The 11,891-nt window shown below is 42.9% G+C and overlaps 1 long non-coding RNA gene across 1 annotated transcript; it reads right to left on the reverse strand.

The window, feature by feature from the left end:
* Positions 1 to 1,041: 1,041 nt before the first annotated feature.
* Positions 1,042 to 10,847, reverse strand: LOC128785885 (uncharacterized). The gene is made up of 3 exons (XR_008430081.1): positions 9,917 to 10,847; positions 2,605 to 2,737; positions 1,042 to 1,417 (listed from the first exon to the last, which is right to left on the reverse strand). It is a non-coding gene; the product is annotated as an uncharacterized LOC128785885 (long non-coding RNA).
* Positions 10,848 to 11,891: the final 1,044 nt, after the last annotated feature.

The following is an 11,891-nucleotide window of genomic DNA, read 5'->3' on the forward strand; positions in this document are numbered from 1 at the left end:
TTCCCTCTGCCCTTTCTTCCCTCCCTTCTTCTCCCCAAAACTGGCATCACTCAGCATTTTGGCCAGGAGACCGATTCTCCAAACTGAAAACATCAAAGTGTATCTCTGGTTAGATCTCATCCCAACCCTCTGAGGCTGTTGACTTGGAAAGTGAATAACTAATAAGGCAGCATGCCATTGTTTTCTGTTTATGATAATGGAAATAAATTGTTGGCTCCAACTCAGGCACTGATTGTTCCTTTGATATCACTGCCAGGAAGCAAAATAAAATGGATTTTTAAAAAATCACCTTTCACAGAGTGCCACAGGCATTTGAAAGATGAGCCTTTTTCCATGTCAAAGGCTCTACCAGAAGTGCCAAATACAGTAGAAGAAAAAATTCAAATCCTTCACTGTTAAAAAAACAACAAAAACAAGAGCACAAGAGAGAGTGTGAGAGCAGGATTGCCTGGGCAGCCCTGGGTGGGCTGGCACACCACAGATGTCCTGAGACTGCTCATGAGGGAGCAGCAGAGCTGCCTCCATGGTGAGGAACACTTCCTGAAAAATATAGAACACATCCTTTGCATTCTCCCTCCCAGTAAAAAAAGCACAGATAGTCTGGATGAATTACTCTGTCTGCCTGGCAGCTCTTAAATAATAAGAGATTTTAGGAACCAAAAAGGCAAGGGAGTGCTTTGCCCTAGAACTTGAACCACTCATAATTCTTGCTCATGTGTTTCTTTCGTGGTTTGGGGTTGTTGTTTTAAGCTACATGAAGCAGCAATTTCATTGCATTTCCAATCCTTCACAGCATTTTGGTGCCTTCCCCATGGAATTTTAAGGGCCAGCTTTCAGGTGTTTGAATTTTTCTCAGGGTGCTACCACTCCTACCTAACATGTCAGGCGTTGGCACCACTGTTTCACACACAGGGAGGAGGTTCCTCCTCAGAGTATGGAGCTAGATGCTGATCGTGATCTTACACGATCAGAGCACAGCACTGTTGGTTTTCATGACATGCTGCAGTTTGATTTGGCTTGGAGCAGAGCATGGAGCAGAGAGCCAGATTCAGATCTCAGGCCAAACGTGGATTTTGTGTTTCAGCTACCAAACTTCATCATGGTTTGGCAAAGTTGTGCTTTCACCTGCTCACGCCATGTGGAGAACACCTGTGATCTGCTGGAAAGGAGGTTGCTCAAGGTGTGAAAAGCTCCCAGCAGGAAGGCCAGGCTATGAGAGCCTGCTTTGGCTGGCCCTGGCTGCTGCAGGTGGACTGGGAGTGCAGAAACACTGGAACATGCTCAGAGGAAAAACTGTTGAGTAAAGAGAAGCTCTCAGGAGAAGAGTGCGGCTTTGGGCCTTTCCTTGGTGTCATGATTCTCTGAACCTTTTCATTTCTAGCACTGGGACTCAGATGCACAACAGCAGCAGCACAACCTAAGAGCAGACCAGGAAAATGAGAATTACATCACTTTCTACAAAAGTCTGCTTTTGAAATAATCCCGCACACTGCCTCCAGCCAGCGTTCTTGGATATCATTTTTGGAAGAACATGCTAGAAAGACCCTTTTTTCCAAAGCTCAAACCAATACAACTTAAATGGCAAAAATCTGTGTGACAAACAGCGTGGCCTGCTAAATATTAAAGCTGTTGGACATGGATTTTAGGTCCATGCTTGGCTCAAAGTGCATCCTTATTCTCCAAAGCATTTAAGTAAATGATTACCTTCAAGGCTGTAGCACAGAAAGGGACAATTTAACTGGGACTTTATGAAGTCCTTATGACATAGGTGCTGTTCTGAATAGAAAAGTTTGAAGGGCTCCCACCAAAGTACTCTGGAATAATGTAAAGACTTTAGATTGGCTTCATCAAATATTCAACCAGGTCCTAATTTTTATACTTATTACCAGCTTATAACAGGATATTTAGAAAGAAAAAAGAAGGAACTTTTTTTCTCCAGATAATACCATCTACTCTATTTCTGAAAATTAAGGGTGTGATTACTGACCCATAAGTACTTTATGATCACACTTTGGTTTGAACTTTTATGAGTGTATGTAGGTTTACTAACTCTAGCACTGCCCAGTAATTTATTTCCCAGGTGGGCTATGAAAGTCATCTGGAAGAAGGAAAACAGTGTCTAAGAGCTTGCTGTGCAAAGGGATGACTGTGCTAGCTGTATTTGTGCATGGATGTTTTTGGAAACAGTTTTCAGAGGAGAGACAAAGTTTTCTAATAAAATAAAACCTTTTCCTTTAACCCAGAAGCAGTGCTTCAAAATCTTACTTATTTCATTGAAAGACTGATGATTGCTATTTGCTGCTATTTTGAGGACAGAAACTGTGTTCAAAGGCAGCAAAAACCTATTCAGAGCCCAAAAGCCATTGTGACAGAAGTGTGAAGAAGCTCTGAATGTCTTTGCAATCCTGTCACCCTTCTTTCCCCAGAAGACAATCAACTTCAGGGGCTTTGCACAAACTTTCATGCACTGAACAGTGCATGAACAGCATGAAAACCGTAGTACCCCTAAGGGCAGCACAAAAGTTTCAGGTGCCAAAAGGCAGCTTCTCTTTGCTCAGTGACTGCCCGTTTGCTGATGAGAAAAGCTGAGTCAATGATGCTCACCTGAGGCAGCTGCAGATGCTGTGGCACCCTGCAGGTTGACTCCTTAGTGCTGTTTGAATCCCAGAGCACGGTGGTTTGGCTGACAGTAGTTGGGAAACCTGTAAATCACTTGCTGAATGCTGATCTGCCTTGGCTGAAGAGACAGAAATTAAACATCAGACCTCAAAATGCAGTCAGCATCGATGTTCTGGCACATGAACTATTGGGGATATTTACAGGTCCCTGGAGACCAAGGAAGTATTACACTGTACCATGCAAATCCAATATTAAATGAAATTTCTGCTTCTGCAGTTGATGAGGCCTCTACTAATTCCACCCAGAAAGTTCCCGGGAATACTTCAGTGCAAAGAAAAATCTACTTTGTTCTCTTAAAAAACTCTCTTTGGCAATATCTATGAAACTTCAGGAAAGTGATTCCCAAGAAATCACCCCCTGGACACAGCATGGTTCAGATTGCTGCGACACTCATGCTAAAGTTATCTAGGTTTAACTTGAAAGCAGCACCTCCCTGAGGACTCCTCAATTCTGGAATGAGCGATGTGTTTCTGTGTTCTGTGAGAGCCTGGATTATTTTTAATCTTCTGGACATGTAACAAAGATCAATTTATAGTCTCACAGAGACAGTAAGGACAAGGGTTTGTGGGCAGACAAAATGGGGGTTGGATGCTGTTGATTAGTGAATATTATTATTTCTGATTTTTCAAGGCACCTTTGACTTCCTTGCACTGCTTGCTTCATTTCAGAAAAAAAAAAAAAAAGTGGTGGGAACTGGCTCAGATGCATGGACTGCAATGCAGCCATGTTCTCCTAGCCCACCAGAGAGTTTGATCCATACATTACAAACTGTGCAAGTCCTCACATCTCTGGACAGGTGCTGTGCACTAAAAAAATACAGAAGATAATAACAGCAAAGCTTTCTTTTACTCTCTCTGTCACCATTTTATATATGCCATAATGAATTATGCCAATGACTTTGTTCCCAAATTACTTCAACATGGAAAAGCACCTTGCTTGTAATTTTGAGACATACAGCTTGATAGCATTTCCAATATTATGCAAGGCTTCCAATGAAAATAGCAAGGACAGAGTTTGAGCAAAAGTACGGTATGTGCTTCCCATAATATTCAGCAATGTATATTTTAAAATTCTCTATTCATTCATGTTGCAGACCCAGCAGCTCAAATATGTATCACAGAATACTGCACAGACATGGAGGCTGTATCTGTATACATTTCAGAAGTCATAAAAAACATTGAGCAGAATTTTTTCCAGTTCTACTTAAACCTCACTTGAACCTTAATTAGTAAATTGAAATTCCTGACGCTTCAAGGGACCCCAGTACAATTGTTCCCTTAATTTTGGCAGATGATAAACAAGAACCACAGAGTTTTGTATTATTTCCAAATAAAAGAGTCAAATGACCTAGGTTTGCCCAGAGTTTCATAAACACTTCTACAAGAAAGCATGGCAGGGCACTTTTACAAAATGCTGGTAATGCCCAGAGTTCCACAGTCCTGAATTTAAAGCTTTGAAGCTTTGCCTTTTTTTTTTTTTTTTTTTTTTTTTTTAACTTCCACCATGATTGTTTTCATATCTTTGTAAGCATGGCCAGGACTTTTTAGACTGGATCACTTTCCAGGAATTACAACAAATAATTTCAACTTTTAGAGTAGAGAGAGGGCTTTTTCTTTGGGAAATGCCATTCCTGGAAATGCCATTCACCAGTGTTCCTTCCTGGCAAGTCCCAAGGAACCAGTCACAGGAAGGGCTGAGATGAGGTGATGCTGTCCAGATGGCAGGTCCCTCAGTTGCCATTTCAAACCACACGGGTCCTCTTAAGAGGCCTCAGTGACACAAAGAGACGTTTAGAAGTGTGGCACGTCACCAGGTTATGCTTGTATTTCTGTGGGGATTTACTCAAGTTCTCTGGCTCCACCTTGCCTGTTTTTGTCCCGGTGGAGATGCCCAGAGTGTGGGGTGGTGGGACAGGGCTGTGCCCTGCTTGGCCTGTGAACCCAGGCACTGTGAGCAGAAGGGGTGGCAGGGTCATTTCCAAAGCTTGCTCCTGATCTGAATTATGAACCAGAATGGAAATACTCATGGAGGTGCACCCTGAGTGGGAAGATCTGCTACCATCACGCAACAGATGATAAAGGCTTGAGAAACATATACAAAGAATAAAACTGACACTTTCAAAACCAGGGTCAGAAGCAGGAGCCAAACCAGGATTTGCTCACTTCCTCACCATTGTTTTAGCTAGACTACTGCTGCTTCTTGAATTTAATCTTAAATCTTGAAAATTCGTAGCCTTTCCTGGACATCTTTTATGCCGTGGTTAGCACTCTGTAATGTTAAAAGTCTGAGTATCAAAATAAACGTCCCAGCTACAGACATCAGTGAAATGGTGCAGTTCCTACTCCCCGAACATCTGTAAAGCTTTCATTTTCCCTCTCCAACAAAACCAAGATGACCTTCTCTTCCCCTTCCCCTGATACTTCTCTTCCTAAGGCCCATGGGACTTTCTTGGCCTGTCTTAGCCTCAAATCAGAAGGCAGATGGATTTTCAATATAAGCTCTATGGTTAGTAGTACCCCCTTCTCACTAAAATACTGAAGATTTCTGCAGTAATTCTACTTCCAGCAAAAGTCAGGCTTGTTACATGTGAACACATTTTAAAGGGATAAAAATCCAGAGGGGAGTTATTTTTTTCATAAAGGCAGAGATTTGCTGAGCTATGGTACAGTCCAGAATTGGACCCTCCTATAAACTTGTGAGTCTTCTTTTGTGGAGGTCAGTATGTTCTTCAGACACTGAAAACAACAGCCCTTACTCTCTTACCCCATCTCTAATAGCTCAAATATTGCCAGAGGCATTTTAATTCCCTCAATAAGAGCTCTGACAAGAGCATTTAGAGGCTTTGACTTCAGCTTGGCGCAGAGATCTTTCTTGAAATGATCTTTTACACATTTCTCAGACTGGGCATTTCAAGCATCTGTGTCTGCATCGGAGAGGTGCAGACTCCAGTTCATCTAACCAGAGTGAAAAACTCACTACCCCGAGCTGACACATCACCTCAGAACCTTGTTGATCTCTTTCGGAAGAATCATTCTTCACCCAGAGCATCAGAAAAGTAATCATGGCTTAAGAGTCTAGAGAAGATGGCTGGAGCCTATCCAAAATTAAGCCCTGTAGCCCATCTCCAGCTGGTCCTGGCTGGGGCCCCAGGGTGGACCCTGGACCTACTTCACGCACTTGCCATGTTTGCAGCAGCTGTGCTTGTGCACTGTCTGCATAGGGGTCCCTTTTCCTTGGCCTCATCTGGGGGCAGCCCTGCTCCTGCTTCTCCCTGGCAGCAAGGTTCAGGCATACCCTTGAGAAAGGCTGTTTTGGATTCTGGCTGGAAAAACAATCCTTTTGCCTTCTTCAGTCCTGGCAATGGTGTTACTCTCCATTGCTCTGTGTGTATGAGCTGCAGGGATGACAGCTTTGTAATTTTCTTATAAAGCAAACATGCTTCATTTTACCCCTGACAGCAGGCAATCCAGGGCCAGCAAATTACTGGCAAATGCCTCCTTTATTCATCTCTTCAAGTGTTTTGGCTTTTCTTTAATTTGCCTGGAGGCAGACATTTGAGATAACAGCTGTTATGGTGATATTATCAGTCAATCTGCATGTCAGAGAACGCCAGGAAAATGCCTGTGGAGAGGACCTCTTGGGTTTTTGGTTTTAGCTGCTCTGGGGCAAATCTACTCCTTTGTCAACGCTCTGCTCAAAACATGAGAAGAGAACATAATGGGACTGGTTTCTACTATCTGATGATGAAGAAATGCCTTTTCATGGTGATAGAGCTTGGGTTCCCTTCCTGCTCGTTGAAGATCTAGAGCAGTCCTTTGGCAGACCATGCCACATTTTTTTCTTGCTGCTGAGCAGTGTCAGAGCACATCTGCCACCAGCAACATCCCTGTGATTCTCTGGTGATTTACTTGCTGCAGAATAATGGGGAACACTGTAAGAAACCCCACTAAAAGGGGTCTTTACCCTCCCATGGAAGACCGCATAGATTTCTTGGGTCCAGTTATAGTGTTTGCTGGGGACGAAAGTTTCTTTGCCTCCTGAGGTGGAGGGCTCAGTGTTGAGAACCATCAACAAATGGGTCTGGAAGTCCCTCTGACAAAAGTGAGCCATCTGCAAGAGGGCCAAAAAGATTTATTGTTTCTTTAGAGAAGATGCCATGACACCACCAGGAAGGTGTTGGCTTGGGAATTATTGCTCTGCACTTTTTTCTTTCCACAGAAAGACAAGATGACAACCCAAAACTTTGTTGCTTTGGAAACAAACTGGGCTGTGCCCCTATTTGGTGCATTAATGACAATAAGCCAGTTTTTCCTGTTAGTTTGATGAAATCTGACATGTTTTGCACTAGACAAACTTATTCATTATGCTTTGATTGAAAACAATTTGTATCTGAAGATCTTAAACTACTTTACTGACATCAAACCTGTGGGAAGATAAGTAGTTACACCTATGAAATGACCATAATTCCAAAGGAGCAATGAAATACGGGCATTTTGTGTGTCTGCACTCTCAAAGGAACAGAAAATAAACATTTCTACTTGCATATTTAACTGCTTTCAGAATTCCTAATATCTCTTAATTAAATGGTAACAACAGAGATTCCTCTTTTCCATTTCCTTAACACTACAAAAAGCAGTTTTGCTGGAAATTAGGAGCCCAGTTCAGGTCTGCACCCCACATCTCCTGACCAACTGTGGGCAAAATACTCAGACTACTGTGGTCTGTTTCCTCACTTGGAAAATGAGGAGATATCCAAAAAATAGGGCTAAGCATTCCAATACCACAGCGACAGAGCTCACACAGGCACCTGTGCAGTAGAAGAAATGCATGTGAAAGATAAAGGTGACTTGGAAGGCAAGTCTTGAACAGAGATCACAAGGGTTCCATCCAAGCAAACTTACCAAGTAAATCTTGTGGTTTGTTTCCCAAAGGCAGCTTTCTCAGCTTTGAAACACCTGTTCCCAAGTATCGTCAGGTTATTAAAAGAAGCTGGCATTTTTGTGGGCTTGGAAGATGCACAAAGTAGGTGTGTGAAATTTATTTTCACCCATGGCACTCAGGTGCAGCAGTTTGGAACAGTGTTAAATGACTGCACAGGAGAGCATACTTCAAACTCCAAAAATTTTCATGAGCTCAAAGACACTATTAGCAGCCTTTCTTTTTGGGTCTTCCAGAGACATGAAGAACATGCTGCCTGCTTAAACATGGTGGGACCAAACCAGGTAATCTGTACAACACTAATTTACTAAGCACTGCTTTGTCTACATGCTTTCATCACTGCTGATGTGGTAACATAAAGGATTTGTTCAGCACAGGTGAGCTCTTTCTTCCAAATGTCTCCAGGCTTTTGGGAAATTTCAGTTTCTGGAACTGATGTCTCACAGTGAGTAAGCTTTGAAGGATGGGAATGCAATTGTGAATTTCCTATATCAATGTGGCAGGACAGTTGGGCCTAAGTAAACTGGCTGAAAAATGGGTTTTATTTGATTTCTAGGGAGGTTGACCCAACGAGAAAAACTTTTGTATTTATTGTGAAAATCTGGGTAGACGTTTTGTCCATGAGATTTGCATTATCACACAGATGGACTGCCAAGAGGGGAGAGATATAATTTCCTGCTGTGCATCAAAGGCAGACCATGGCTGAAAATAGAGGTTGGTCTTAAAGAACCAATATCTGATAAAGGCATCACACTTGGAGCTGAGCTGGCAGAAACAAAGGTGAGAAGAAATTCAAGGTTTCATTACTTAAAGCTACTGGTTATTACTTATGGTTTCATTTGGATACTTTCTCTCAGATATTATAGTATCAAACATCCTCCAAGCAATCTTCCACTAAGATGTGGTTTGCTGGATAACAGACAGTGCCTTTCTCTGGACTCATCAACTGGAACTGAGAAAAAAGGGCTGCGCAAATCTGCAGCACAGAAAAATAGAAAAGACAAACAAGGAAATGTCAATTAAGATTAATAAGATAATATGTGGAGTAACTGGCTTGGCAGTCATGCATTTCCTTTAGTATTTTTTGTGTAATTCACTTCTGTGAGATAAATAGAACCATAGAAGGTAAGAGGAGATGACTGCTGAAATAGAAATTTTCATAGAAAAGGTCTCTTTCATACTTTGGGAATTTTTTCTAATCAACAGTAACCTATCCTTTGTTAGGCACAATGACAGACAAGTATCCCACACCCAGGGCTTGGAGTGGGAATTCAAACACCAAAGAAGGTTCTTGGACACACACAAGTTGTCTTTGTTGTTGGCACCTGTGATGATCTTCCTGAGGTTTTTGGGCTCTAGAGGAAGGAAGAGGGGTCTTACAGAAGGGAATCTGGGAATGACTCTAACTGCCTGAAGAGTAAAGATCCCTTCTCCAGAAAATAATTACATGCTTCAAATGTAATCATCTTTAAACAAAATATGGAAACAATCTGAGGGAAGAAACCAAAACAAGGTGTCTCCTGCACCTCCTTTCCCAGACAGCATCCCTCATCACCCATGATTGCCTTCCCCTTTCAGCTCTAATCATTTCTTTCAACACAATGGCACCACTCATGATGGAGCTGGGGAAAAAACCCATCCTAGCCCAGCCCACAGCATGGTATGAGCTGTGTGTTTGAAGCCCTGAGGCAAGGAAGCCATGGATCCGGGGCTCCCAGGTCTCCCAGTTGGCTCACTGTGGGATAACTACATGAAAAAAAAAGCTACCTGCCAGGAGGGCTGGCCAGGAGAGCCTTGCAGGGAGGCAAAGCCCTGTGTTGTAAGACAAATGTGATGGGAATTCAGGTGTCTAAATTCCTGTACGAGAAGAGGAACTTCCCATTTCTCTCCTATCTGATCTATGACGTGTGCACATTGTTCGTAGGGAGGGAGCAGGAAAAGTACATATTAAAGCATAAGCAGCTGGATGCCGCTCTTCTCATGCTTGGAACTAGAATGAAGTGCCTTTTCTGCTTCAAACTGTGCTAAGAAACATGGCAGATTTTAAATAAGCTATTTAGCTCCTTTTTTTCCCTTTCAATAATTTTTAAGCTGGGGCATTTTTCTGCCTGATGTATGTAGCTGCACTCTTGTTCACAGACACAACTGCATACAGGACTTCATGTTAAAGAAATAAACCTGTAAGGCTCTAGGAAGCTGCGAGGGAGATGTGTAGAAAATGGATAGCATTAACTAAGACCTCTCACTATTAGGATAGTAGCCAGAGAAAATTTTGGGCCAAGAGAAATAAAGGGCTTACCACTCAATTAAGTCATGGAGCCAGACATGTTGTAGCCTTGTTCTGGGAACCTGAGTGAGGGGCTGGAAGACAAAAGCAGACTAGTGTTGCCCTAGAGAGATCACCACCCCTCCTTGGGAACACCAGAGCACTTTAGCATGGAACAACATTCCAAAGTCCAAGAGCATTCCTGTAGGGCAGGCTGACACCTCGGGTCCTTTGTTGCAAACAGTGCTTCAGATTTCTCTTTGCAGATGTGCTGGGTCCCATTCAGGTCCCTTTTCAAGCTTTGCACAGCTCTGGTGTGGTGGGTCTCTGCACTGCACTGCTCAGAGAGAGCTTCAAGAGCTTGCTGGGTTACCAGGTTAGCCCTGTAGGGTTACTGTGCCAGTCCTGGGAGCAGGGACAAGCAGCCTATTTCTTTCCCTTGGAATTCAGTCTGATTGTCTTTTCTATTGACCAGAGGAATAACAAAGCTTCAGGAACAGCTCAGAGGGAAAAGGGGATGTCTGTTGGGGTGGTTTATTAGCATGGGATGGGCCCTGCTGCCTTGTCCTGTGCTCCAAGGAGGTTGGCTGGCTGGCACGACTGGGACGTTTCCCTGCTGTTCTTCTGATGCAAGAAATTCACATAACCTGTAAGTACATCTTTCTTGCCAAAGACCATGTCATTCTCTCTTGCTTCATCCAGCCCGTTATTCCTCAGTTCCTCTCTCTGAGGGCTTTGTCTGCAGCGAGTGGCCCACTGCTTGTTTCTGTGGAGCACTGCACGCAGGAGGGCCGAGCAGGCCTCGGTGTTTACATTCCAGGATGTAATGGCCTCATGCCGCCTGCAGATGTGTTCACATTGCTGCAAGCCCAAGGACAGAGCTTGGTGATGAGTGATGTTTCTGAGTTCCTGCTATTCATGCACACACTTCCAAACTGAGCTAAACTTGTCACAAGCTGCTAACGAGAGGCAAATCAGCCAGGCATGCAAGTCCTGCTCTGCTCCCCCTGGTCTGGCTGGTAATTCTGTGTGAGGCAGGAGCACCACTGGAGACTGGCGGTGCTTTCGAGAAAAATCCATTATCTAGCAAAAACACTGGATGCATGAGACTTATGAACAGTCACCTGCAAAGATCCACTCACACCAGGGGGAGGGTGGTTTCTTGGAATGGATCTGCAAGGTTGATGCTCCAAGTTGCTACCAAGTGACTTCATATTGACCTCAATAGTAAGAACACAAATATTTGAACACCGGGAGGGACAATGTGGCATTTTAAACAACTGTTTTTCTCTGAAAGTATTTGATCTGTGAGGGGTAAAATCAGCACTTAATTGGAACATATGTCTGAGGCAGGCATGATAAAGAAACTATGCAATACATATATTTTAATTTTAAATAAATCAATATGATAATTTGGGATCAGGTGGGATTCTGCAGCTGGAAGAAAATAACAAAGGGAGGCCATTAGTTATACTTTTAATAAATCAATTTGTTAATTAGGGATCAGGTGGGATTTTCCAGCATGAGACAGAGGACAAAGAAAGCTCATTAGCTGTGTTTTAAATTGATTGATGTTTTAGTTGGTGTGGGATTCTCCTGGAAATAAATGCAAAATGGAAAATATATTAAACCCTATCACTGGAGAACATACCTGATAAGAAATAAGAAAATTTCCCTACTTATTTATGGCATCTATATTTTCTAGGCACTCTATAGTACAACACAAGTGTGGTCAGGCTGGAACTCTTGAAAGGTTCAAGGAAACAAAGAGAGAAGGCCTGTAGTGTATTCAAGGAAATAAAGAGGAAAGGTAATTTCAGCTTTGTGGGACTCACCAGAGCTGGGAAATTGATTTCAAAACATTGCAGTATTCAGAACCACCAGACATATTTGAAGATCTGGGTCCTTGTCCTTTACCTGAGCCTGCCACAGGAAGGTGTCAGCTACAAAGTGTGATGAGTTCTGCCATGTTCTCTGCAGCAATAAAATTCACTGGGCACTCAGCTCA

The sequence above is a fragment of the Vidua chalybeata genome, chromosome 3, assembly GCF_026979565.1.
Source record: "Vidua chalybeata isolate OUT-0048 chromosome 3, bVidCha1 merged haplotype, whole genome shotgun sequence".
NCBI classification, from domain to species: Eukaryota; Metazoa; Chordata; class Aves; order Passeriformes; family Viduidae; genus Vidua; species Vidua chalybeata.